Consider the following 25,178-nt stretch of genomic DNA (forward strand, 5'->3'; position numbering starts at 1 on the left):
CCACCGGCCGCCTGGCCGATCCAAATGGACGAAAGGCGGACAAAGCGCGCAGCAGAGTTGCTCTTAAACCAAACAACTCTTCCCAAAGCACTCGGTGCCTTTTTTCTCCCCTTTATTTCCCGTGATGATAGAAACAAGCAACAGGTTACATGGTCACTGGCGACCAGCAGAAAAGGAGCTGAGGCGAGGGCGAGAGGAGAAATAAAGGGAGTTCAGAGCGCTCAGCGCTGAGCGACGGCCCTACGACGGAAGCCCTACAAGCTAAGGACGTGGCTAGGGAGTAGGGACTCGCAACAACCGAATAGCGCAGAAGCATTTGGGTACAAGCCATACTAGCTAGGTATAGCGGTGCCAGCTGCCGGTGCTGGTGGTTTGGTTACCTCACTCGTCTGTTCCTCCACACGCTCGTCGACACGTGCCACCCGTCCTCTTCAGCCTCGATGGATCGAGAGCTACAGTAGCATCTATATTCCAGCTCGGCGAGCGTGAGCTGCCGTCCGCTCGTCAGACCTTTACTGCGACGCCTCCCCTTGGATTGGATCCGTCGGTACGTACTGTTGCGTCGTCAGCGAGCGGGTTCACCTCAGCTCGCGCGTCGGTACGAACTAATCTAACATCAAGTCATGGACTCATCAATCATTTCACGCACCCGCTGCCCCACCACCACCTTAAAGCTACAGTACCCATGCCCGACAACCCGAGAGAAGGGGCAGAGAGGGTGGCCGAAGCTAATAAGCGATCGATCGGTGGTGAAGTGGTGATCGACAGTCGAGAGATTTGTAGAGAGAGGCTATTTAGGCAATTAGACGCAACGAGCAAGCATATGATCAGACATCGCTCTGCTGGCTGCGGAAAATAAAAGGAGACCTAGAGAGAGAAAGAAAGAGAGGAGGAGGAGATGGGTCGGGGGAAGGTGGAGATGAGGCGGATCGAGAACAAGATAAGCCGGCAGGTGACGTTCGCCAAGCGCCGGAATGGGCTGCTCAAGAAGGCCTACGAGCTCTCGCTGCTCTGCGACGCCGAGGTCGCCCTCATCATCTTCTCCGGCCGCGGCCGCCTCTTCGAGTTCTCAAGCTCCTCATGGTGCGTAACTAAACCAACGCTCGCTGTTTCTCTCCACAGTGCATGCATAGATCGGCCAACAGCAACAACGCTAATAGGAGCTCTAGAAGTAAACCCATCCAGGTTTGGGCCGATTAATCGAACCGATGCCCTTTCAATCCTTGAATCTAATTGCCTCTCTTTGGGTTCACGCGCTTCTAGTAGAGCAGGTTTCCTGGGCAAATCGATTTGGCTTAGGTCCGCAACCTGTTTGTAGATTTTTTTTGTTGTTAAATCTTAGCTTTCTTCGACCCTATCTGTTCAATTTTTTTCGTCGTTTTGGTCTCACTTGGTCGCCCGGATCACCGAGATCTGGCAAAAATATACCTCTATTTCTTGCCTGCAATAAACCTCCTTTTCTTCTTATTTGTTGAACAAAAGTAGTGATGGAGATCAGCTAGCTAGTCCCTATCATATTAGGCGTTCGATCGATCGTTAACTGCATCGACAATCAGGTAGATTGACAACAGATTGTTTGCTTGTCAGTAGAGGAATAAGTGCACGATTTATTATCTGGATCTCTTGCTATAATACGAAAGAACAGTGAAACGATATATCCACCTGCTTCCATCTTTAGATCGAGCTTCTGTTTTGTTGGCCCTTGCTTTTCCCATTTTTATGCATTATCAGATCCGTCGTGCATTCGTGCACTTTGTCGACTAATCACTCTCATCCACTGCCAAAATATAAATGAGCAATCCGGTACTTCCCCATGTAAATAACACGTACGACTAGAAGCCTGTTTTGGTCAATAACACGTTCTGGTAGGTAGTAGTACTCCGTACATACCCCGTTTGGTGATGTGTGCGTTGAGAAATTAAGAGAAGGTGATACATACTGTTCCATTGAAGGTAGCAGCTGTCCGATCAAAAAACCCACCCATCTTCATTGAGCCCCGTGTAAAATACTCGGTGCTGTGTGCTCTGACTGCCCAACCGTACGTACGTCAGATGCCAAGTGATCTCTTCCAACAGACTTCATATCAACTCAGAAAACAATAGCCCACGTTCCCCAGCTTTGCATGCAATATAGGAGTGCTGATTGTGGTAGTGTGGTCTTACCCATGTGAGGAACTGACAGACGATCCACTGAAAATATACTCCCTCCGTTTCCTAAATGCAAGTCTTTTTAGACATTTCAAATGGACTACAAGATATGGATGTATTTAGAGAGTATAGATTTACTCATTTTGCTCTGAATGTAGTCACTTGTTGGAATATCTAAAAAGACTTATACTCCCTCTGTTTATAAATATAAGTATTTTTAGAGATTCCAATATGAACTAGTACATACGAAGCAGAATGAGTGAATCTACACTTTAAAATATGTCTATATACATTCGTATTTAGTCTATATTGAAATCTCTAAAAAGACTTATATTTAGGAACTGACGGAGTATTTGGGAACGGAGGGAGTACATCGAGTTGACTTATACATATGCATGCAAGACAATATGTTCTGTTAAGATTGGTTTTATTTTCTATGATGATTTTATTTCAAGTAAATTGCGGGTAGATATAGCCATATATGTTGTGCCACATCTATTTTAGCCTAACGATCAATTGATAGGATATGTGAATGAGTCATTTTATCTTGTTGGAGCCTTGTTTTGAGTTTTCGGTTCCTTTTCTTATAAAATTATGTAAGATACTATGGACGTTTAGTACTCGAAACCTCATATTATATGGTTGTGTGATTTATGATGCATAGAGGCCGGGGGTAAACCCTCCTTTCCGAAAAAAGATGAAAAAAAATAACGTCAACGGCTTGTGGAAATCCACATCACATTAACGATTGAATCTGCTTCAACTAGCCATTTGTAGAAAATACATGATCCACGTGGAGTTACTCTATTACTAGACAACTTCTGTTGGCCATCCTTTTTTAAAAGTGATTACACAACTTTCATGCAAGACAAAAGTGGTCATATTTGAAGTTTTATTTTGCATTTCCTTCTAAAATTTACAGAACTTTGACTCTGCTTCAACTTGCCATTTGTAACAAATATATGATCCCCAGTGGCGTATACTCTATTCCTATAGGACTTTGGTTGGCCTTCATTTTTTCTGAAGTGATTATACAACTTGCATGCAAGACTATATAGTATCCAGATCTGAAGTTTTATTTTGTCTTTCTTTCTAAAAAAAAACCAAGTATATTTTACTCCTCGAATGACACCACTGACAATGGTGAACTTTATTTGTTTGCTTGTGTTCTGGTGCTTAATTAATTGGTGTATACTTGCTTCTTCATCACACATGTCATTTTAAACATTTACATGGCGAAATTAAAATAAATTTATATAGCCTTGAATCACTAAGAAAGTAGTGTAATATCATGTGTAATCTAAACATTAACAAACATGTTCATATATGAGGTTTATAATGTTTGACTAGCTCCACATGAAATGTGTACTACACCACACAAATATCATTCTCAGAATACGTGTTGGCAAAGAGCCAATATAGTACTCCCTCTGTTCTCAAAAGGATGGCATATAAAATTTGTCTCAAGTCAAATTGTACAAAAGTTGATCGAGTTTCTAGCAAAAAATATCAACAACTATAATACCAAATTTCTATCAATCAATCCATAATAAAATATAGTTTTACATTATGTCTATTTAGTATTGTGGTTGTTGGTAATGTTTCCTACAAATTTGTTCAAATTTTGCACCGTCTGACTTGAGCCAAAAGTTATATGCCTTCGTTTCGAAAACGGAGGTAGTAGTATGTTATATTGACAAAGTCCTTTACAGATAGAATTCGGGTGTAGCATATACTGCTACTAGCAAAAGGTGTTTGCTAAAATACCACAGAGAAAGTAGTATATGGCTTTGAAATACTAGCCTTTTGCCACACAAGTATATACCGGCATCAGATGATGAATCTCTGCTCTGGTTGTTACATTCTCTGACCTTCATAAGAGAAGTGCTTCTATGTGGTATGCAAACTTGATGCGATGGACAATTGAGGTATGTCGTGTGCAAACTGCCATCTCGTGGCATAGACCCTCATGAGAATGGAGACCATGTTACGTGTTGAGATACGTCATCGTGCATGCTGCTGTTTCATTAAGCTCTGTTCATCGAGCCCCGTGTAGAACTACTCGACTGCCCAGTTTGACTGCCGAACCGTCATTTATGCTCCCACGGTCCATCTTGCAGAGTAAGGTATCCAGTGAAATACCCCATCGCAGATCTTGTCAGTCCTGTCAAGCAGGCCAGCATCACATGCAACATTGCAATCAATCCATGCATGTATGTGCGTAAAAATTAGAATCGATGCACATTGCAATTAAATATAAGGACAGCCCGCAACCATCGGTCCGGACGCAATTTGCCATAAAACGTGATATCCCGTCGGTCCAGTTATCCGAAATTCCGCAAACCGAAAACAAATTAGAGGGGTTTTACGGAAGTCATTACATCTACATGATGAATAAAAAGCCACCACGTACCCCCCTCCTCTCCGTCCAGATGACGGAAGGCCGCTGTTGCGGTTTGGCGGAAGGATTAGCATGCTTAGCATTTGGCGGATGGCATGTTTGAGGTTTGGCGGAAGCCACTAATCACATTGTTTCACTAATTTTTCTTCTTCTTAATATTTCTTCAAATATTTCATTTGGCGGAAGTAAGTAGACTACTAGTTCACTTCATTTAGTAGAAGCAAGCATACTAGTTCACTGCATTTGCCGAAAGCAAGCATATTAGTTCACTTCATTTGGCCGAAGCTATGCTAGCAGCATGGATTAGTAGCATTCCGCCAAATAAAGCTACTAATCACTATTTTAAGAGAATCAGGTAGTTAATTGGCATATTTGGTGGAAGGCTATTTATCTGAGCGATGCCATTTGGCGGAGTTAAGTTTAAGAGGTGGACAATTGAGGTATATGGTTGGATGGCCGGTTGTCCGGGGACACGTCCATACGTGGTCCACCGACGGATAGAGTGTCTGTTTTAACAGATATCGTTGAAGATGCTCTAAACACTTCCCCATTTGATTTGATCCATGATTAGACACGTGTTGTTGGGTCGTCCTTACTTCACTATGTGGATTTTTAAAACATGGGTTTACACGCGCCCTTACCAGATGGGTTTACTTCACTGTGTGGATTTTTAAAACCCGGTGGCGCTATTGGCCGGCGGCGTCCACCGAGCCCAGATCTAGGCCCGTTTGGGCCCCATCTGGGTTGGGCTGGGCCGGTGGCACGGCGCTCGGCGGTGTCGCTTCCTGGTGGGAGTGGCGAGGCGGCGGCGGTCTACGGGCGGCGAGTACTTCATTGGTCGGCGTGTTGCAGCGCGGTGACAGGAATTGTCCGGGCCCACGTGGGCCCGGCCGAGCCATAGGGCCCGACAAGTCCTCGTCGCCGCGTCCGGTCGGCTTCGCTCTTGCGATGGAGGTTGTTCCCTCCCACCGGTCGAGTAGTGCCCGCTCTCGTGGTCGTTGTCTCCTTTCCCTCTCCAGGCCTCGTGTTGGCAGCTCCAGAGAGACGGCGAGGGTGGTCCGGTAACCGTGGTGGCACATGCTGGTGGGCGGCTATGTGGATGGTGCACTTCGAAGTGTCTGGAGTGGTGGTGGTGGATGTGGATCTGGAGAAATCCCTGTCGGCCTGTCGACACCGATGCGATGACGCCTGCGGGCGCCGTCGGACCTTCCTGAGGGGCATCGGGTATATCCCTTCTCCACTATCCCTCGCGTACCGGGGAAACCCTAGAACTTGTTCGGGCAACAGCGGTGGCATCGTCGCATTCTTTCTTGAAGGTGTTATTTGGTGCGCGGCGCTTCGGGATGCTGGAAGCATGGTGGTACTTCTTCGGAGGGTGCAGCGGTTGTCGGTCTTCCTTTCTTCGTTGATCTGCCGGTGTCGGCATTTATTTCTCATTTTTTCTTCTTGTTTTTCTTTTGGACTTTTCTGTACTGTGGCCCCAGCAAGCTGGATGTATCGGGTGTTTGCTTTATAATATAAAGCGGAAGGAAACCCTTTTTCTTATTATATTCATGTGTGAAGTTTCATGAAAAAATGACTTCCATGGACTTGTCATCGATTTTGTTTTTTCTTTGCACAGAATGGCACGGAAGTCCAAATTCTATCGCGAAACTTTTTACATGAATATAACACTAGAACATGTTTGTTGAAACGAGTTGAGCATAGGAGGTACCATGCTCAAATTAATAGGTAGATGTGAGGCTCGAGTCTGGGCTGGCTAACACACCAACCTGTTATGCTAGCTAGTAAGACTTCAGGCCTTTCTCACTACAAACAAGTTTCAGACATGTGAGCCCATAATTAATTCAAAGTTTATGTAGGAAAAAAAAAGACATTGCAAACTTAGGAGCTTCAGTATAGATGGAAAGATTTTTTTTACAATAATGAGAGCTTTTCCTTGAGACTCCTTTTGAGATCACGTTTTTTTGAAAGAGGTTTTAAACTTGTACTTATTAGTTAGCATATCCATGGCAAATGCATGAAATAACAAGAATCTGGTTTCTATACAAACTAAAGATGCACGAAACCATCAGTTATTACAAAAGAGATGCTAAGTGCAACAAAAACTAAAATATCACTTTATAAAAGGCAGATTTGGAAGAAAAAAGGATAAGATTAGCAGGAGTCACAACAAGATCTAGATCTGAACTTGTCATGAGCGGTAGATTTAGAGGAAGGCCTGATAGCGTAGATGGAGACACTCTGCTTCCACCTGATGGCAAGGAGGCTAATCGAACTGCACAGTGCTTCGTAAGACTCCTTGGGCAGTTGGGCCCTCTAGACCAGGTCCTTCACTACAGGCGTTCTCATCGTATATGTGCATGCATTATACTATATATGTACCAACCTCTCACCTCAGGTGGACAAGTAATCCGCACTTGACTATGTGGACCATCCAATGGAAGGATACCTAAAGAATTTCATGTGTTACTTTTCCTATATGTGTTCGGCCTAAATGCATCTATGTTTTCTACAATTTTTGCTTGTCAGAAAATATGAACTGATCATTTAGATTTCTTATGTCAACAGCATGTACAAAACACTTGAGAGATACCGTACCTGCAACTCCAACTCACAAGAAGCAGCACCTCCGCTAGAAAATGAAGTAAGCCTCATCAGTTCTTAACAATACCTTGATATATGCAATGCATTTATACTGAGATATACTACCTCTGTTCGAAAATACTTGAAGTGGTTTTAGTTTGAACTAAAACCATGTCAAGTATTTATGATCGGAGAGAGTATATAATTAAGTTGACAAGTGATGTCTCTCTTTCATGCCACCTCCATAGCTGGTTTGCTTTTTTTTTTCTAGACATAAAGGAGAGCCATATGTATTTTTTCCTGTAATCAATATTATCTGTGCGAGGGTCAGAACGTGTGTGGTGTTTACCTCTGTCCGGAGTCTGGACTGGTTTGAGCTTTGTTGACAAATCTGGGCATGGGCCTTTCATCTTGAACCAAATATAGTTTCTGATCAAAGAAGCACATTTATCTCTCTTCTAGATTAATTAATTGATATATTGTTTGTACGTTTCTTGCGAGCTACATATTGTTATGCTGAGAAAGCAATGTTCCATGGGGGAAATGTGTTTTGGTTCTCGGGCTCTTGTGTACCCGGATGAAGAGTAAAATTTAAAAGTTGGAAAGGAGGATTTTTTTTTCACAACAAACATGTTCATGTCTTCTAATTGCGTGCAAATTTTCAAGAAGTGTTGTTGCTCTAATAAGGAAAAAAATCAACGCTCTGAAAAGGCTATTTAAAAGCTTTTTAGAGCACTTTTTTTTCAAATACATAATTACTGCTTTTTTCCTTTACATCTTGTTAGATGACAGTACATGTTTGTTGCCAAATTTGTTTTGGAATTTACTGTTCATCTGGATTCTTTTTTTCTTTGCGAAATTGTTCATCTGGACTCACATGGCTCGAGCTCCATTTTGTATATCTGTGTTCCAATTTCCATGACATTCGTCTAGTATGGCATTTGCTTTAGATTCACACCATAGTTTTTTTCCATTCACCGTACAAACAAATATCTAGAGCAGTACCATAAAGTTTTCATATTATTCTTAAGGCATTAGCTAGTGCAATTTTTTTACATACTTCAATAAGCAAAAATTGTAGGTTGAACCAAATCTTCGTGATCTTGATGTGCGAACTAGCGGAACATCTTGCCTTCTCAGGCCGACGGCTTCGTGTTATATAGATGGGGCGCACCTCCCATAACAGCGCATATATACAGTTAAGATTACATACATGGAGATCAAGAAAAGAGATAGAGATAAGAAGTTACATGAGATAAACATTATACTCTAACAACCTAACTATATCCTAAGATGCGCCTGTCATGTAGATATGCGCCTGTCATGTATGTTTAACACCCTCCCTTAATCACAACTCCATTAAGTTGGGATTATACTTGAAGTTTTCAAAGCTCTTGACAGGCAATGCCTTTGTGAATCCATCTGCAATTTGATCACTGGAATGCACAAAACGAATGTCAAGTTGTTTGTGAGCCACCCTTTCTCTGACAAAATGAAAATCTATCACAATGTGTTTGGTCCTGGCATGAAACACTGGGTTAGCTGAAAGATAGGTGGCACCAAGGTTATCACACCACAAACATGGAGCTTGTTTACTCTTTATACCAAGTTCCTTGAGCATGGATTGAACCCATGTGATTTCAGCTGTGGCATTTGCCAAAGCCTTATATTCTGCCTCCATACTAGATCTGGAGACTGTAGCTTGCTTGCGAGCACACCATGAAATTAAGTTGGGTCCAAAGAAAACAACAAAACCACCCGTAGAGCGTCTATCATCAAGACAGCCTGCCCAATCAGAATCAAAGAATGCACTGACAAGTGTGGAGCATGACTTGCTGAAATTAAGACCCATGCTTAATGTGTTTTTGACATATCTAACTATCCGTTTGGCAGCAGTGAGATGAACAGTTGTAGGTGCATGAAGGAATTGACATACTTTATTGACAACAAAAGAAATATCAGGCCTAGTAAGAGTAAGATATTGAAGAGCTCCTACCAAGCTTCTGTATTTTATGTTGTCCTCTTGAGTCAAGAGAGTTCCTTGTGTGAGACATAATTTATCTGAGCTGGATAGTGGAGTAAGTGTAGGTTTACAACCTTGTGGACTAGCTTTTCTTACCAAGTCAACATCATACTTTTCTTGGGAGAAATGAAGTCCATCCTTGTGCCTCTTTACTTCAATCCCAAGAAAATAATGCAAGTCTCCAAGATCCTTCAAGGCAAAATCTACACTCAAATCTTTCAACGGTCCTGTGATAGCTTCATTAGATGAGCTTGTCACAATAATATCATCAACATATATTAGGACAAATATGCATGTATTGGACTTGTTGTAGATGAACAGAGAAGTGTCAGATTTTGAAGGCACAAAACCAAGTGTTTGCATTTTGTGACAGAGACAGGAAATACCATGCTCTTGGTGCATGTTTTAAACCATAAAGTGCTTTGTCCAACTTGCAGACATGAGAGGGTGCACTCTTACTTATAGACCCAGAAGGTTGTTTCATGTATACCTCCTCTTCTAGAACACCATGAAGAAACGCGTTCTGAACATCAAGTTGCCTAAGACTCCATCCCCTGGAAACAACGATAGACAAAACAAGACTGATAGTGGCAACTTTAACAACTGGACTAAATGTGTCCTCGTAATCTATGCCATACCGTTGTTTAAAACCCTTTGCAACGAGCCTACCTTTGTAGCGATCAATAGTTCCATCAGATTTCCTTTTGATCCTAAATATCCACTTGCAATCAATTGAATTTTTACCTTGCTGGGGGAACTAAATGCCAAGTTTTATTTTTTTTGAGTGCCATGTATTCTTCGTTCATAGCATTTTCCACCTTTCATCACCAAGTGCTTCCTCAAGCGTCTGTGGTTCACCTGGTTCACCTGTAGAACAAACCATACCATATTTGGTTATGTGTTTATAATTAACAAGATGTATTACCCCATGTTGTGGTCGTGTACGTCGTGACAGTGCAACAGCGGGATCTCCAGCCACAGAGAATCCCGGAGCAGAAGCTCCTGTAGCAGAATCTTCTCCCGCCGGATCTTCTGTGGCAGTTTGATCAGGTGCAGCATCTTCAGTTGGCGTAGAAGATCCCGGGACCTCATCATTGGTGGATGATGGCGTATCCGCCTCGAGTCAGACGCCAGTCAGGCGTGTGGACGCGCGCGCGGGTGCGCAGGAGTCCGCGCCAGATCCCGCAGCAGGCCCGTGCCCCGTGTCAGACTGGCGAATCGGGTCGCGCCGCTTGTACGTGACCGGCTGGTCACGGAATCGCGCGCCGTCCTGACGAGCCGCGAGCTGCCGCGTGCCGAACGAGGGTTGGCGCGGGGAGGAGCTCGGGCCGCCACCAGTTGAGGCGTGACGCATGGCGCGCGCTGGGCTGGGAACAGCCGCGCGGTCGGCTGGCGCTGTTGCTGGCGCGTCTGCCGGCGTGGATCCCGTGGGGGATCGACTGAACTGCTGCAACGGAGCCGATCCCGAGGAGGATTTGCCTCCTGGATGCAGACAAATGTGATATTGAGCTGCTGGCGCATTTTTTTCATAGATTTCTCCATTGTTTTCGCCGTTATCTCCTGTAACATCATGAGAAAGCTCATGCACACCATTAGTAGCAAGATTAGTCAACAGTTGATCATCATAATTCGGATCCCCTTGATCAATAGTGATGAGATGAGTGGGCGGGAGGAGAATTTCTTCTCGAAGGCGAGCACCGGCGTTCGGATGTAAGGTGGCGATGGAAATTTTGTTTCATCAAAACGACGTCACGAGATATATAGACACGGCCAGTGGATATATCTAAACACTTGACACCTTTGTGTTGAGGGCTATACCCTAGAAAAACACATTGCTGTGAGCGAAGCATGAGTTTTGTTTTATTGTATGGGCGAAGATTGGGCCAACCAGCACACCCAAACACACGAAGGGATTTGTAGTCTGGTTTTATGTGAAGAAGTCTTTCTATCGGAGTTTCATTGTTTATGACTCGACTAGGGAGCATATTAATGATGTGAACAGTGGTAAGAAAAGCCTCATCCCAAAACTTGAGGGGCATGAAGGCCCCTGCCAGGAGAGCTAGCCCGACCTCAACTATGTGTCTGTGCTTTCGTTCAGCAGAGCCATTCTGTTGATGGGCATAAGGGCATGATATATGGTGTGATATGCCAATTGTTTGGAAGAAGGAGTTTAGTTTTTCATACCCCCCCGCCCAGTCCAATTGGACTGCAATAATTTTGCTATCAAATTTTCGTTCAACCAAGGCTTGAAAGTTTTGAAAAACTTGAAAGACATCAGATCTCTTTTTGAGGAGGTAAATCCATACAAACTTGCTATAGTCATCTATGAAGCTCACATAATACTCATGTCTACCAACAGAAGTGGGAGCAAGACCCCACACATCAGAGAAGATTAATTGAAGTGGTTTGGTAGAAACACTAGTAGATATTGGATAAGGTAATTGATGACTTTTAGCACATTGACAGGAATCACAAATAGTTTCGACATTTCGCTCACCAACAAATGGGAGTTTATTTTTCCCAAGCAATCTTTCAACTAAAGAAAAAGCAACATGCCCTAATCGATCATGCCACCGTGTTGACGAGACTTTGACAACACCATTGGCTTGTTTATTGAGTCTCCTAAGCTCCGGAATCAACGGGTAAAGCCCTCGAACACATCTACCTCGATAGAGAACCTTCTTCGTGGCCTGGTCCTTGATCAAAAAGAAATATGGATGAAATTCGAGGAAAACATGATTATCAAGGGCAATTCTATGAACGGAGAGGAGACTTTTAGCAGCACTAGGGACATGCAAAATTTTCTTGAGATGAGTTGAACTGTGAGGGGTACGAAAAGTAGAATGACCAATGTGACAAATCTGCATACCTTCTCCACTTGCCGTGTGGATGTGATCTTTGCCACGGTACGTTTCTTTCATGGTGACCTTCTCAAGCTCATTGGTGATGTGATTGGTGGCAGCCGCTATCAACGTACCAATGTCGATGTCGTAGGATCCATCAGCTGCGGCAACCACTTTTTCTTCATCTTGGGAGTCATCGTCATCTTCATCATAACGGTACCAGCAATCCTTCGCGGTGTGCCCTCGCTTACCACAAATTTGGCAGCGAGGCATCTTTGGTCGGGCCCGAGTTGGACCACCGCCACGACGACCATGGGATGCACCAGAGCGGCCGTTCTCGTCGCCGCTGTTGCCGCCACCACCGTGTTCTCCAGACCGCCCCTTGGCGCGAGAAGAGCCACGGCCACGTGATCCACCACCACGGCCACGCACCGTGGCGTTGGCAGAGGAGCGGAAGCCGCCGTTGCCTGAGTGACTGAACTGGGCCATGCGCTAATCGAAGTTGCTGAGCATGGCGTAGAGCTCATCGAGGGAGACCGGCGTGACACGTGCATCGAGGGCAGAGATGAGGGGCTGGTAGTCGACGTCGAGGCCGTGGATGATGTAGGAGATGAGCTCGTCGTCTTGGATGGCCTTCCCCGCGGCGGCAAGCTCATCGGCGAGGCCACGGAGAGAGGAGAAGTAGGCGGCAACCGTATGGTTGCCCTTCTGCGCATTGATGAGCGTCGTCCTGATGTTGTTCACACGGCTCATGGACTGCGAGGAAAACATACCTGCCAACGCTGTCCAGAGCGCGTGCCGTGGTGACCGTGGTCACCGCGATGAGTACCTCCTTGGAGAGGGTGCTGAGCAAGTAGCCCAACACCTGCTGATCCTCCCGGACCCAGATTGGGTGGAGAGGGTTGGGCTCAGCGCTTTCTTTGCCATCCTTGTCCTTGGTGACATGAAGCCTGGCCGGCTCCGGTGTGGTGCCGTCGACGTAGCCGAAGACGTCGTCGCCGCGCAGGTGGGGAGTGACCTGTGTGCGCCAGAGCACGTAGTTCGTGCGTGTTAGCTTCTCGGTGACCTGCCCATTGAGGGTAGCCTGGGAAGCACCGGAGGAGGAGGAAGACATGGCTAGGCTCGTGTAGATGGGATCTCAGTAGTTGGAAAAAGATGGGGCTCTGATTACCATGTGCGAAGTAGCGGAATGTCTTGCCTTCTCAGGCCGACGGCTTCGTGTTATATAGATGGGGCGCACCTCCCATAACAGCGCATACATACGGTTGAGATTACATACTTGAAAATCAAGAAAGGAGATAGAGATATGAAGTTACATGAGATAAACATTATACTCTAACAACCTAACTATCTCCTAAGATGGGCCTGTCATGTAGATATGCGCCTGTCATGTATGTTTAACACTTGAAACCTCGGCAGGAAAAAAATCAGTTTCTTTATGGCCCTGAACCATGTGATGTGCGTGATACGAGTTTAAGTGTATTTTCGTAAATTAAAAGCATTCGCAGGAGACCATTTAACTTCACCTATGTGTAGTGATCGAGGATTTACCTGCCTTACCAGGTGTATTCCTCTGTGAATAATCATATTATGTGAATTAACCGACACTAGCTCTCGTGAAAACTGACCTACCATGGATATCGTTGTCCTTCTTAATGATCAATCCTTCCCAGCTTCCTCTCAAAAACAGAAACCCTTCCCAGCTTCACCTAAAAAAAAGGGAAATACTTCCCAGCTTCCCATTTTTTGGGACAGCAATTTTTTTTGGAACTATCTTGTTTGTTTGTCCAACATGGTCTATTATTCTGAACCTTTGAGCTTCCTTTTCCCACAAGTATTATATCAGTCGAACTGACATGTAATATTTCATACTTTTCTTGTTGTAACTAGATTAATTACCAGGAATATTTGAAGCTCAAGACCAGAGTTGAATTTCTTCAAAGTTCACAAAGGTAGTCTTCAGAGATGGGGGTGAATAGTTACTTTCGTGCATATATAATATGGATTGCAGTGTTCCTGATATTGGTTCTCATTCTCATACGTAGAAATATTCTTGGTGAGGATCTGGGCCCACTTAGCATGAAGGAGCTTGACCAGATAGAGAACCAAATAGATGCATCCCTCAAGCATATCAGGTCAAAAAAGGTAGAGAACTTCGACATCTCATGTCACAGAGGCTAAGCGTTCACCAAGTTCAGATGTTTTTCATTGAATGCTTCAGTTTAAGCAAAACATAAAAAGAAAATGGAAGGAAACTCTCCCCCCGTTGGAATACCCTTCTAGCTTAATGGCAATTGGGCTATGGTTCCACTCAAGCCACATGGGTTCGAGTCTCCTCACATACCTAATGACGGAAAACTAACTGGAGGGAGCAACACAGGAAGTGGTGACAAGCTAAAATAGTTAAATAGATCAAGTTTGAATTCAATTAATAAACATTTCCTAATAGAAAGCATTTAAGTGTTGCTATTTTCTATTTGCATTGTTGTCTAGATCTATTATATGAGATATTAAAACATTGTTCAATATTTTTAGTATATATGTGATATGTGTCATGCATGACAAAGTCGTATGGTTTGCAGAATCAAGTATTACTCGATCAGCTATTTGAACTGAAAAGTAAGGTAAGCATGAAATTCGTATTATCTTGATGTCAAATTTTGCATCATTTTCTGTTCCAGTTCTTTTGCATCCTTCTTCGGTTGATATTGTTTCTTTAATAACTGCCTAAAATGGTGTTCTGCAGGAGCAAGAATTGCAGGATGAAAACAAAGACTTGAGGAAGAAGGTAACATCACTGAGGTTATTGTATCTTTCTTTTTTGCGGGGGTACAGGTTACAGTATCTGACGTATAACACACCAAATTCCCTGCCAATGCTTGATTAAAAATTTGAACAAGACAACATAAAAGTACATTTATCTTAAAGGGATTTCTTTCACTAAAATGTGGCTAATAAGAATCTGATGACTGATTTCTTGTTCGTGTCAGTTGCAAGATACCACCAGCAGCTGCGGAGAGAATGCGGTCCATATGTCCTGGCAAGACGGAGGGCAGTCTAGCTCCAGAGTACTCCAACACCCGGAGCATGATACCTCCATGCAAATTGGGTATGTTTTTCTACATGTCAATCAGTGAAAAGCTGGTAAATCTCACCGCAAAATAAAGAAGCTGGTAATCTGTCATAGGCACAATCGTTGGAGTATAATTAACCACATCAGTTACCATCGGCCTATTTTTTCGAGAAAAATAAATAATAAATCATACGCACCGGTCCAAAGTTTAAATGGATTTGTGTTCCCCTGTGAAGGTATCCTCAGGCCTACATGGACCAGCTGAACAGCAGAGATCACGTGGCTTCTGAACGCCCTGGTGGAGGATCGTCTGCAGGGTGGATATGATTAACTGATGTGGCGCTGCGTCGTGTGTACTGTAGTTAATGTATCTGTACTTCGGTGACAATTGTTATATTTTTTGTGTACTGGAGTTGTGGTGATGAGCACCACATGTATCTACTGAGATTACGTGTGTGCTAGGCTGCGTGGTACGCTGACGGCCCAAAAGTTTGACAGCTTGTGCGGTGTGCTGAGGTCGCTGTTGTTTTTTGGACCCTAATAGCTTAGAGCATCTCCAGCCGTTGTGGAGGCGTTTTTTGGCCTCTGAGAAGGCACCGGCAGATTTTTTGCATCTGGGACAAAAAAAATTCCAGCCGCCCCCCATCCGACTGACGAACGCACTGCGCACGAGCCCACCGAGCTCGACCGCTGCCGCTCCGTCCTCGTGCCCCATGTGCCCGGTGAGGAACCCGGCGAGCGTGGACGCGGGCGTGACTCGTGGGATGACCATGGAGAAGACGACCAGCGGGCGTTGTTGCTTGCTGGTGAAGCCCGATAGCGGAGGCAACTTGAGGCCGGGGCAGCTTGCCGGTGACTCGCAAACCGGCGAAGGCGCGGACGCGCATGGAAGGCGAGGCCCGGCGCCGCACACCGTCTCCCGCACTGTCTTGTAGTCGCACCCGACGCCGCACACCGTCGCGTCCGCGGGGAGCCCCTTGGGCACGCCGTGCGCGTCGACGTCGCCCCCCGAGGCCGCGAGCGAAGGCCAGTACCCGTCGCGCTCCGTCTGCGGCGGTGCCCAGACGGACGTGTCGTCGCCGTACCGCTTCAGCGCGGCGAGCATGGAGATGTAGTTGTTGTTGACGGTGATGGTGTCGTTGAGGTACGCCATGGCGTCGTAGATGGTCCGGGAGAAGTTGACGTACTTGTAGGCGGACCAGCAGTCGTAGAGGTGGAGGAGCGAGGTGGAGGCGGGCATGAGCGTCGACGGCGAGGGCACGCCGAACACCACGCTCCGGCGCCGACATGAGCTCTTCGAGCACGAGCGGCGGCCTCGCCGCCGCGCCGCCATGGCTCCTCATCTGGCCATGCGCGCTCCGCTCCGCGAGCCCCTCCCCGCCCTGGCCATGCGCGCTCCGCTCCGCAAGCCCCGGCCATGCTCTGCTCCGGCCGCGCGAGCGCGAGCCCCGCCCTGGCCATACGTGCGCCGCCACGGCCGCGCGAGCCCCGCTCCGGCTGTGTGTGGTAGGTGGTGCCGTGGTGGAAGGAAGAGGAGAGGAGAGAGGAGAAAGAAAAGAGAGAAATGAGAGGAGAGATGAGAGAGAGGGGAGAAAGAGGGGCTGACAAGTGGGCCATTGCATGCGAAAAAGAGATGCCGGCGTTCCCAGCTGCCTCCCGGGAGACTGGGTTTGGAATGGGCGTGCCGGCCGTAACTTTCGTCAAAACCGGCGCAAAACTGGTTCCTAGGACCCCGAGTGGGTCGTTTTTTGCCCGCCGGCGTCTAAAAATGCGCTTGGGGAGGCTTCTTGAGGGCCTGGCTGGAGATGCTCTTAGCTAGCTATCAATCCCCAAGGAGAAAGTCCTATGGAACGTTCTCGATCCTAGGGAAACCAGATAAAGCGAATGTTTGCGTTTTTTTTTAGTCTAACAAGGACCCTAATAGCTTAGCTAGCTATCGATCCCAGGGAAAAATCTAGTGGGTTTAACAATCACACATGGCGCCCAAAATACAGACCGAAAGCGTGCTTAGTGAGGTTATGTGTCTCAAAATTAGTAGCTCTACCCTCGAACATGAAGGTGCAGTAGTTGTTGGTTTTTGCAGTCTCTTCAATTTCCTTAACAATGCTTGCATACACGCACGTCCATTTTGCTTGTTGATGTCCATGACCACACATTGGCAATTGGAGGCGATAATTAATTCAATGAAAAAAATAGCACACTGCAAAAAATAGCGCGGCCCCTGAAAATATGCTATTAGCGTGCTATAGCGCGCTATAACGTGCTATTAGCGAGACATTGTACACAAGTTAATTTAGTGTAGCAATTCTCTACACGCTATAGCGTGCTATTAGCGGTGTTATAGCGCGCTATTTTTCAGTGGATTAATTACATGTGATAATGCTAGATCCAAAGCTAGAGAAAGTGCTTCACGACATGCTAGAGCTTCCAACATTGGTGGGTCTATTATACCTTCTATTCTGATAACTGATGAACCCAAATAAAGCCCCGAAGAGTCCCTGCACACCGCACTGAACGAGCCTTTATTTTGGTTTCTTGCAACTGCAACAGCCACCCTTATCTTTACAGATCCAAGCGGTGGTGGAATCCATCGCGGAGAAGCTTGTCGCTGGTTTGCCATTGTTGCTTGTGGAGATCTCTTAGGCTTGCACTCTTCCAGATCCTGAATATACCTCATAATGAAGTTATGCGTGGACAGTGGGCTTTGGAAAATATTTTCATGCAACGCTTGCCTCCTTAAGTACAAGAGTGCCCAGAGAGTCACTTCAACCTAAATAAATTCAGTCGTGGACATCATATCCATCAAAGCAAAACATTCATCTTCTCGCATTAGGTTCCCTTGTGTTGTTTAAAGCTTCGACAAGATCTGCGTCCTGTAACGCCCAGACACATGCGAATGTTTGGCTACTTGTTCGATGGTTCACCGGGTGGGAGATCCAAGGAGAACCCTGAGGCCTTGTACAATGGGAGATGCTTAGAGGGGTGCTTAGAAAAATAAACCGAGATTTTCTAAAACACCGGTGCCTATTTCTATAAAAGAGACGCTTAGTTAAGCGTCTACCTTGTACAAATAAGCACCAGTACTTAAAAAAAGTCTGCTTTGTTTCTGTAAGCACCTCCCATTGTACCAGGCCTGATAGACCCATACATCAAGTTAACTCTGTCTTCTTCCCTCACAAAAAAAATCTCTTTTCTTTGTATTTGTCATGAACCTAAAAAAATATGCTGTACATTTTTTGTTTATTTTGTCCAGTGTGCAAAAATCATAAAACATGTCGTGCCAAATGAAAATAAAAAAAATAAGATTGCAATACCAATAGAAAATATTGCAATGCTCTTACCATCTTCTTAATAATAAAACTGACATGAGAACAATAATAATAAATGACATGCTCTCGAATAATAAAAATGACATCCTTCTAAAAAGAAAACTGCCATTCTCCTAAAAATGAAAATTTCATATTATTATTAAAAATAAAAATGCCATGTTATTAATAATAAAGCTGCCATATAGAAAAGAATTTTTTATTGGATATCCCCGAAGGGACAATACAAAAGCAAACTTGATGTGTGAACATTAGAGAAAAAACACCTAAGGCCAGAGCAATGGATGGCGCGGCGGCACAAGTGCAGTAGAGCACCATGCGCCAGGGCACGGAGCGTACTGTACATTGTCGGGGAAGCCTGCTCTGTGTATCGTTCGCTGCGAGCGATACGCGCGTCTGCCACGCGTCGCGCGCTTCTCATGCTCGGATGGGCCTGGCCTAGCAAGATGGCGCATGTTTTTTTTTTCGTTTTTCTCATTTCATTTTCTCGGTCAGATAATTTATAATTTGAAATTTTTCATGAACACAAAACAAAAGGTTTTAAATTAGAAAAAATCCCCACGCAAATTCAAAAAATATTCATGAAATCAAACATATTCATGAAATTCAAAAAATCCTCATGAATTCCAGAAACTCATGAAAACTCAAAATTCATAAAAAAATCCAAAAAAATTAAAAAAATGTTCACGTGAATACAAAAACATTAAATGATTCAATAAATGTTCAAGGAAAATGAACTCAATAAATGATTAAAAATTTGAAAATGTTCAAGAACTCAAAAAACGTTAACGAAATTCAGAAAATGTTCATGGATTCAAAAAATGTTCAGGAATTAAAAAATGTTCGCGAACAATTTCGACATCTTGAACACTTTTTGAAAGTGAACAATATTTTAAATTTGTGAAAATTTCTTGATATTGTGAACAAATTTGAAATTCTGAACATTAAAAAAACAAAAGTTGAAAGTGTAAATTTTTAAAAATGCGTTTTATTTCAAAAATTCATATTATATTAAGTTTTTGCATTCTTGAATAAAACAAAAGAGAAGAAAATAAAAGACAAAAAATCGAAAAAAACATGTAAAACAACAGCAAAAAAGGAAAGAAAACAGCCCAAGAGCTCCCAAAGCTGCGGAAAGCTTCCAAAAAGGTCCCAAAACCGGCCGTTGCGAGCACCCCTTAGCGCGATTGAATGGGCCGGCCTGTTGCAACCGCGCGTAGGCGATCAGAGTCTTAGCGCTCAAAGCAGTGATACATATCAGCTGTGCTGTCGCACCGTGGGGGAACACTCGTGCCTTGGGCTCTCCATGGGCTCTCCATGTAGCAACACGTACTCGTGCATGTGTCTGTCCGACCCATACTTCTGTCCATGATGGTTAATCTCGCAAAACAACATCTTGGGAGGTTGTTATGATATGGCGAAATAACTCACGAGGGTACTGAGGGATTTCTGGATTAGGGGGTCCTTGGGTGTCCGGTCTATTCGATATGGGCCGGACCGATGGGCCATGAAGACAAAGATCATCCCTCGTGTTCGGGTAGGACTCCTTTGTGCATGGGCGGCAAGTTTGGTGTTCGGGTGTACTATTTCCTTCCTCTGCAAACCGACTCTATACAACCCTAGGCCCCTTCGGTGTGTATATAAACCGGAGGGTTAGGTCCATAGAAAGGGGATTCATAGGCTAGACAGCTAGGGTTTAGCCATTACGATCTCAAGATAGATCAACTCTTGTAACCCTTATACATACATCGAATATAATCAAGCAGGACGTAGGGTTTTACCTCCTTTCAGAGGGCCTGAACCTGGGTAAACATCGTGTCCCTATTGTCCCTTGTTACCATCGATCCTCAGGCGCCTAACTTGGGACCCTCTATCCAAGATCTGCCGGCTTTGACACAAACATTGGTGCTTTCATTGAGAGTTCCATTGTGTTGTTGATAGAAGAATCGACGGCTCGCCTCGTCATCGACAACGGCGCTGTTTCCGGGAAGACCTTCCTCCCTGGTTGGCTTTTCGTGTTTGGCAGCTTTGTGCTACATGCCAACTCGACCAGTCACCTTGAGAAGGTCGATAGCTATGCCCCTGGTCACCAGATCAGGTTTGGAAGTTGAAACTACATCGCCGATATCTGAGGAGACTTGATCTTCGAGGGGTTCACGGCCTCGGCCGCCAATCCCCACCCACACGAAGTATGCCCTTTGGATCTACTATCAGATCCCGTCCAGGGGTCGATGCTCGTGTTCGCCTCGGCCTTAGATCCGGGGCGGACCACTTAGTCCAAAGACGGCAGGGTGAACCCCGCCGGACTCTCCCCCATCACGGAGCTTCTAGCCGAAGACCCAGATGCGAGCACGCTGTCAGCGGACCCGGAGTCAAACGGAACTCTCCCCGTCATCGAGAAGCCGTACTCGCCTTTGGACACCAACTCCGAACTCTCAAGGTCTGCGTCCTTCAGGCTCGGTCAAGTGGTTATCACCGAACCTAGCTCCGCAGATCCCTAGTCTCCTGTCCAGCTCTTGTTCTTAAACGAAACGCTGGACATAATACAATCTCTCGTCATCACGGAGGCGTCACCTCCGAACTACGCCCAGTTTGAATTGGGGGTTGAGACTAGCGAATTTTACGTCCCACCCACCACCCACTTCATAGCCATTGTCGAGAATCTAACCGACATGCTAGACTACGCCTCCGAAGACACCGATGGCATGGACGACGATGTCGAAGCTGAACCAGGTCAAAACCCTCCCATCACTGGGCGTTGGACGGCCACTTCTACTTACGATGTATACATGGTGGACATGCCTGAGAAGAAGGACGACGATGGCACTCAAGACCCAGATGAGTATGAGCCCATCAATGAACCACAAAAATGCCACCGTTAGTGGCGCCGCTCATGATCGCGTCAGGGAGGGGAAAGCAATACAGGCACCGGAGATAGTGACACTCCGGACAACACCGAAGACCCCGACCACCCCGTTGAGCCTGCATTCGAGCAGGATGAGAGGGAAGAGGGTTAATTCAAGCCTGACGAACTTGCCGATCATGAGGATTCGGAAGATGGTAACTACTTACTTGTCTCTAAAGAGGATGTTAGCCTCGGTGACAAAGATTTTATCATCCCAAAGGAAGCCCTCGAACAAGAACGCCTCAAGCGACATCTCATCTCCACCGCACGAAGCCTGAAAAAGAAACAACAGCAGATGGACTAAGGTCCTAGCCGCCGAAGAAGGATATGGCTTGGAGCGCCCAACAAAGAGTTACCCAAAATGTAGGGTACTATCGCAATTCGACGACGAGGCCCTTGCGCCAATACCGTCAAAATACAATCAGGTTGATCTACGGACCGACCACCACGTGGACGGGACAAATAGGCTAATCATGCTGAACACCAGCCCGCGCCCCCTCGCCATAGAGGCAGGGAGACAACGGCTTCGGGCTACACATACGACCTATGCCAGGACCAGACCAATAGAGCTGGCCAGACCAGATCAATCTATGGATCAGGAGGACGTGCCCCCACACGAGACGACGACCATCAAGGCTGGCACGACAAATATAATCAAGTTCGGGGTCAACACTGAACACAGATTTCATCCGAACTCCGTCACGATGTCGCCCGGTACAGAGGTGCCGCACACCCTATGTGCTTTACCTATGAGGTAATGCAGCACAAATTTCCGAAAGGATTCAAACCCGTGAACATCGAGCAATACGATGGAACGATGGATCCCGTCGTACGGATTGAAGATTTTCTTCTCCACATTCACATGGCTCGCGTAGATGATCTACATGCCATTAAATACCTCCCTCTAAAGCTGAAAGGACCAGCGCGACACTGGTTGAACAACTTTCGAGAGAACTCCATTGGAAGTTGGGAACACCTAGAGGATGATTTTCGAGCCAACTTTCAGGGCACCTATGTCCGGCCACCGGATGTTGATGATGTGAGTCACATAATCCAGCAACCCAGTGAGTCAGCTCGCAAACATTGGAATCGGTTGTTAATTAAAAAGAACCAAATCATCGACTATCCGGACGCTGAAGCCTTAGCGACATTTAAGCATAGCGTCCATGACGAATGGCTCGCCCGACACCTCGATCAGGAAAAGCCGAAGACTATGGCAGCTCTTACTTCACTTATGACCTACTTCTATGCGGGCGAAGATAGCTGGTTGGCTCGTAGAAGCAACAGTACCAACGACCCCAACACTTCCCAGGCCAGGGATGGCAATGGCAGGCCACGACGCAGCAAAAACAAGCATTGGAACAATAACAAAGAAACAAAGGATACGGCAATAAACGCCGGATTCAGTGGCTCCAAACCCGGCCAGTGGAAGAAGCCATTCAAAGGCACTCGGGATAGTCCGTCCAACTTCGACAAAATACTAGATAGACCATGCCAGATTCATGGCACCCCTGACAAGCCTGCCAACCACACCAACATAAATTGCTGGGTTTTCAAATAGGCCGGTAAATTAAATGCCAAACATAAGGGGAAAGGACCTCAAAGCGAGGACGATGATGAGCTTCGCCCACCGAACACCGGGGGACAGAAACAGTTTCCCCCCGAGGTGAAAATGGTGAACATGATCTATGTCACCCACATCCCCAAGAGGGAGCACAAACACGCATTAAGGGACGTCTACACCGTAGAGCCTGTCACCCCAAAATTCAACCCATGGTCGGCTTGTCCGATCACCTTTGATCGCAGGGACCACCCAACCAGTATCCATCACGGAGGTTCGGTGGCCCTGGTACTCAATCCTATCATCGACGGGCACCATCTCACTAGAGTCCTTATGGACGGCGGCATCAGCCTCAACTTGATCTACAAGGATACTGTCCGTAAGATGGGTATCGACCCGTCAAGAATCAAGCCTAGCAACACTACCTTTAAGGGAGTGATACCCGGCGTGGAGGCCCGTTGCACGGGCTCACTAACACTGGAAGTAGTATTCGGCTCGCCAAACAACTTTCAAATTGAAGAATTGATCTTTGACATCGTCCCATTTCATAGTGGTTATCATGCACTGCTCGGACAAACTACTTTCACCCGTTTTAATGCATTCCCACATTATTCTTATCTGAAACTCAAAATGCCTGGACCACATGGCATCATCATAGTAAATGGGAATACGGAGCGCTTCCTCCGCATGGAGGAGCATACCGCAGCCCTAGCGGCCAACGTACAAGGCGGACTCATCAAACCGAACAACTCATCGGTCAACAAGACCCACGACACTGCCAAACGTGTTCGAGCCGCGTTACAATGTGGTAGCTCGGTGGAACCTGAGCTTGAGTAGTAGTTTAGCCTCTGATGATTGACTCATAAGGTTGCGGTGTATGTACCTTGCGTACACAATTACGCCCTTAAAATACCTTGGGCAGCGCCGGATGCACACTGCAGAAAAGGCCCATAGTACGGCTTGACCTTATTCGGACCTCAAATATTCTCCCATTGTAGGTTCGTTAAAGAACCTACCTGATCTATGGTCGTGCGGGGACCTTTTTCTAGGTTCCTATTTTTAGCTGACAACCATCAGAGTCCTCCCATTCAAGGATATCTCACCAAGAAGAAACGGCGCGGACGTGCAACAGGGCATCATTGGGATTCTTAAACCTTTTCATTTAGGCTCCGTGTCAACCTTTCCCTTGTATAAACTTTTGGCGTGTAAAATGACCTCGATGTTTTTGGCATTATCTGTAACAAGACGGCTCGACATATTAATCAAGGTATAAAGGAAACAGTTGATCACCGCTTTGTTTGGCAGTCATTTTCTTTTATATTATCATATGTGTTCCCTCCCTACCTCATATTGCCACACATGCCTTAGTCCGGCCTCAACACCGGGGGCTGTATGCGGCCCTGCACATTTCAAGTCCGAACACCTATAGGGAACTCTTTGGCGTTCTGGATATTGCATTATATGCATTGGCTCCGAATCATGTCTTTGGTCTATAGTTGGGTTACCCAGCTCCTATGCTTACATTCCGCTTGTTCGGCCCTTACGTTCCGCTCGTTCGGCAAAGATAGTGAAGGGAGAACTACTATGATTGTATTTCTGGTTCGTCCGGTCAAGTACCTTCGTAGAGAAAGCCAAAAACTGACTGTCGTGATAGGCAAGAGCTAGTCGGCGATTCGGCGACTTAGTATTATACTACAAATCGTTGGCGATTTACCCCGTGTTATACAAGGGGCTGTCTTCATCTAGTGATACGTCTCCAATGTATTTATAATTTTTGATTGCTCCATGCTATATTATCTACTGTTTTGGACCTTACTGGGCTTTATTATCCACTTTTATATTATTTTTGGGACTAACCTATTAACCGGAGGCCCAACCCAGAATTCTCGTTTTTTTGCCTATTTTAGGGTTTCGAAGAAAAGGAACATCAAACGGAGTCCAAACGGAATGAAACCTTCGGGAACGTGATTTTCTCAATGAACAAGACCCAGGAGACTTGGAACCTACGTCAAGTAACAAAAGAAGAGGCCACGAGGTAGGGGGCGCGCCTACCCCCCAGGCGCGCCCTCCACCCTCATGGGCCCCCTGCTGCTCCACCGACGTACTCCTTCCTCCTATATATACCTATGTACCCTCAAACGATCAGATACGGAGCCAAAACCCTAATTCCACCGCCGCAACTTTCTGTATCCATGAGATGCCATCTTGGGGCCTGTTCCGGAGCTCCGCCGGAGGGGGCATCGATCACGGAGGGCTTCTACATCATCACCATAGCCCCTCCGATGAAGTGTGAGTAGTTTACCTCAGACCTAC

At 45.8% G+C, this 25,178-nt stretch overlaps 1 pseudogene; it reads left to right on the forward strand.

The window, feature by feature from the left end:
• Positions 1-648: 648 nt before the first annotated feature.
• LOC119284932 lies at positions 649-15,637 on the forward strand (annotated as a pseudogene).
• The last annotated feature ends 9,541 nt before the right edge of the window (positions 15,638-25,178 follow it).

The sequence above is a fragment of the Triticum dicoccoides genome, chromosome 4A (assembly GCF_002162155.2).
Source record: "Triticum dicoccoides isolate Atlit2015 ecotype Zavitan chromosome 4A, WEW_v2.0, whole genome shotgun sequence".
Taxonomy (NCBI): Eukaryota; Viridiplantae; Streptophyta; class Magnoliopsida; order Poales; family Poaceae; genus Triticum; species Triticum dicoccoides.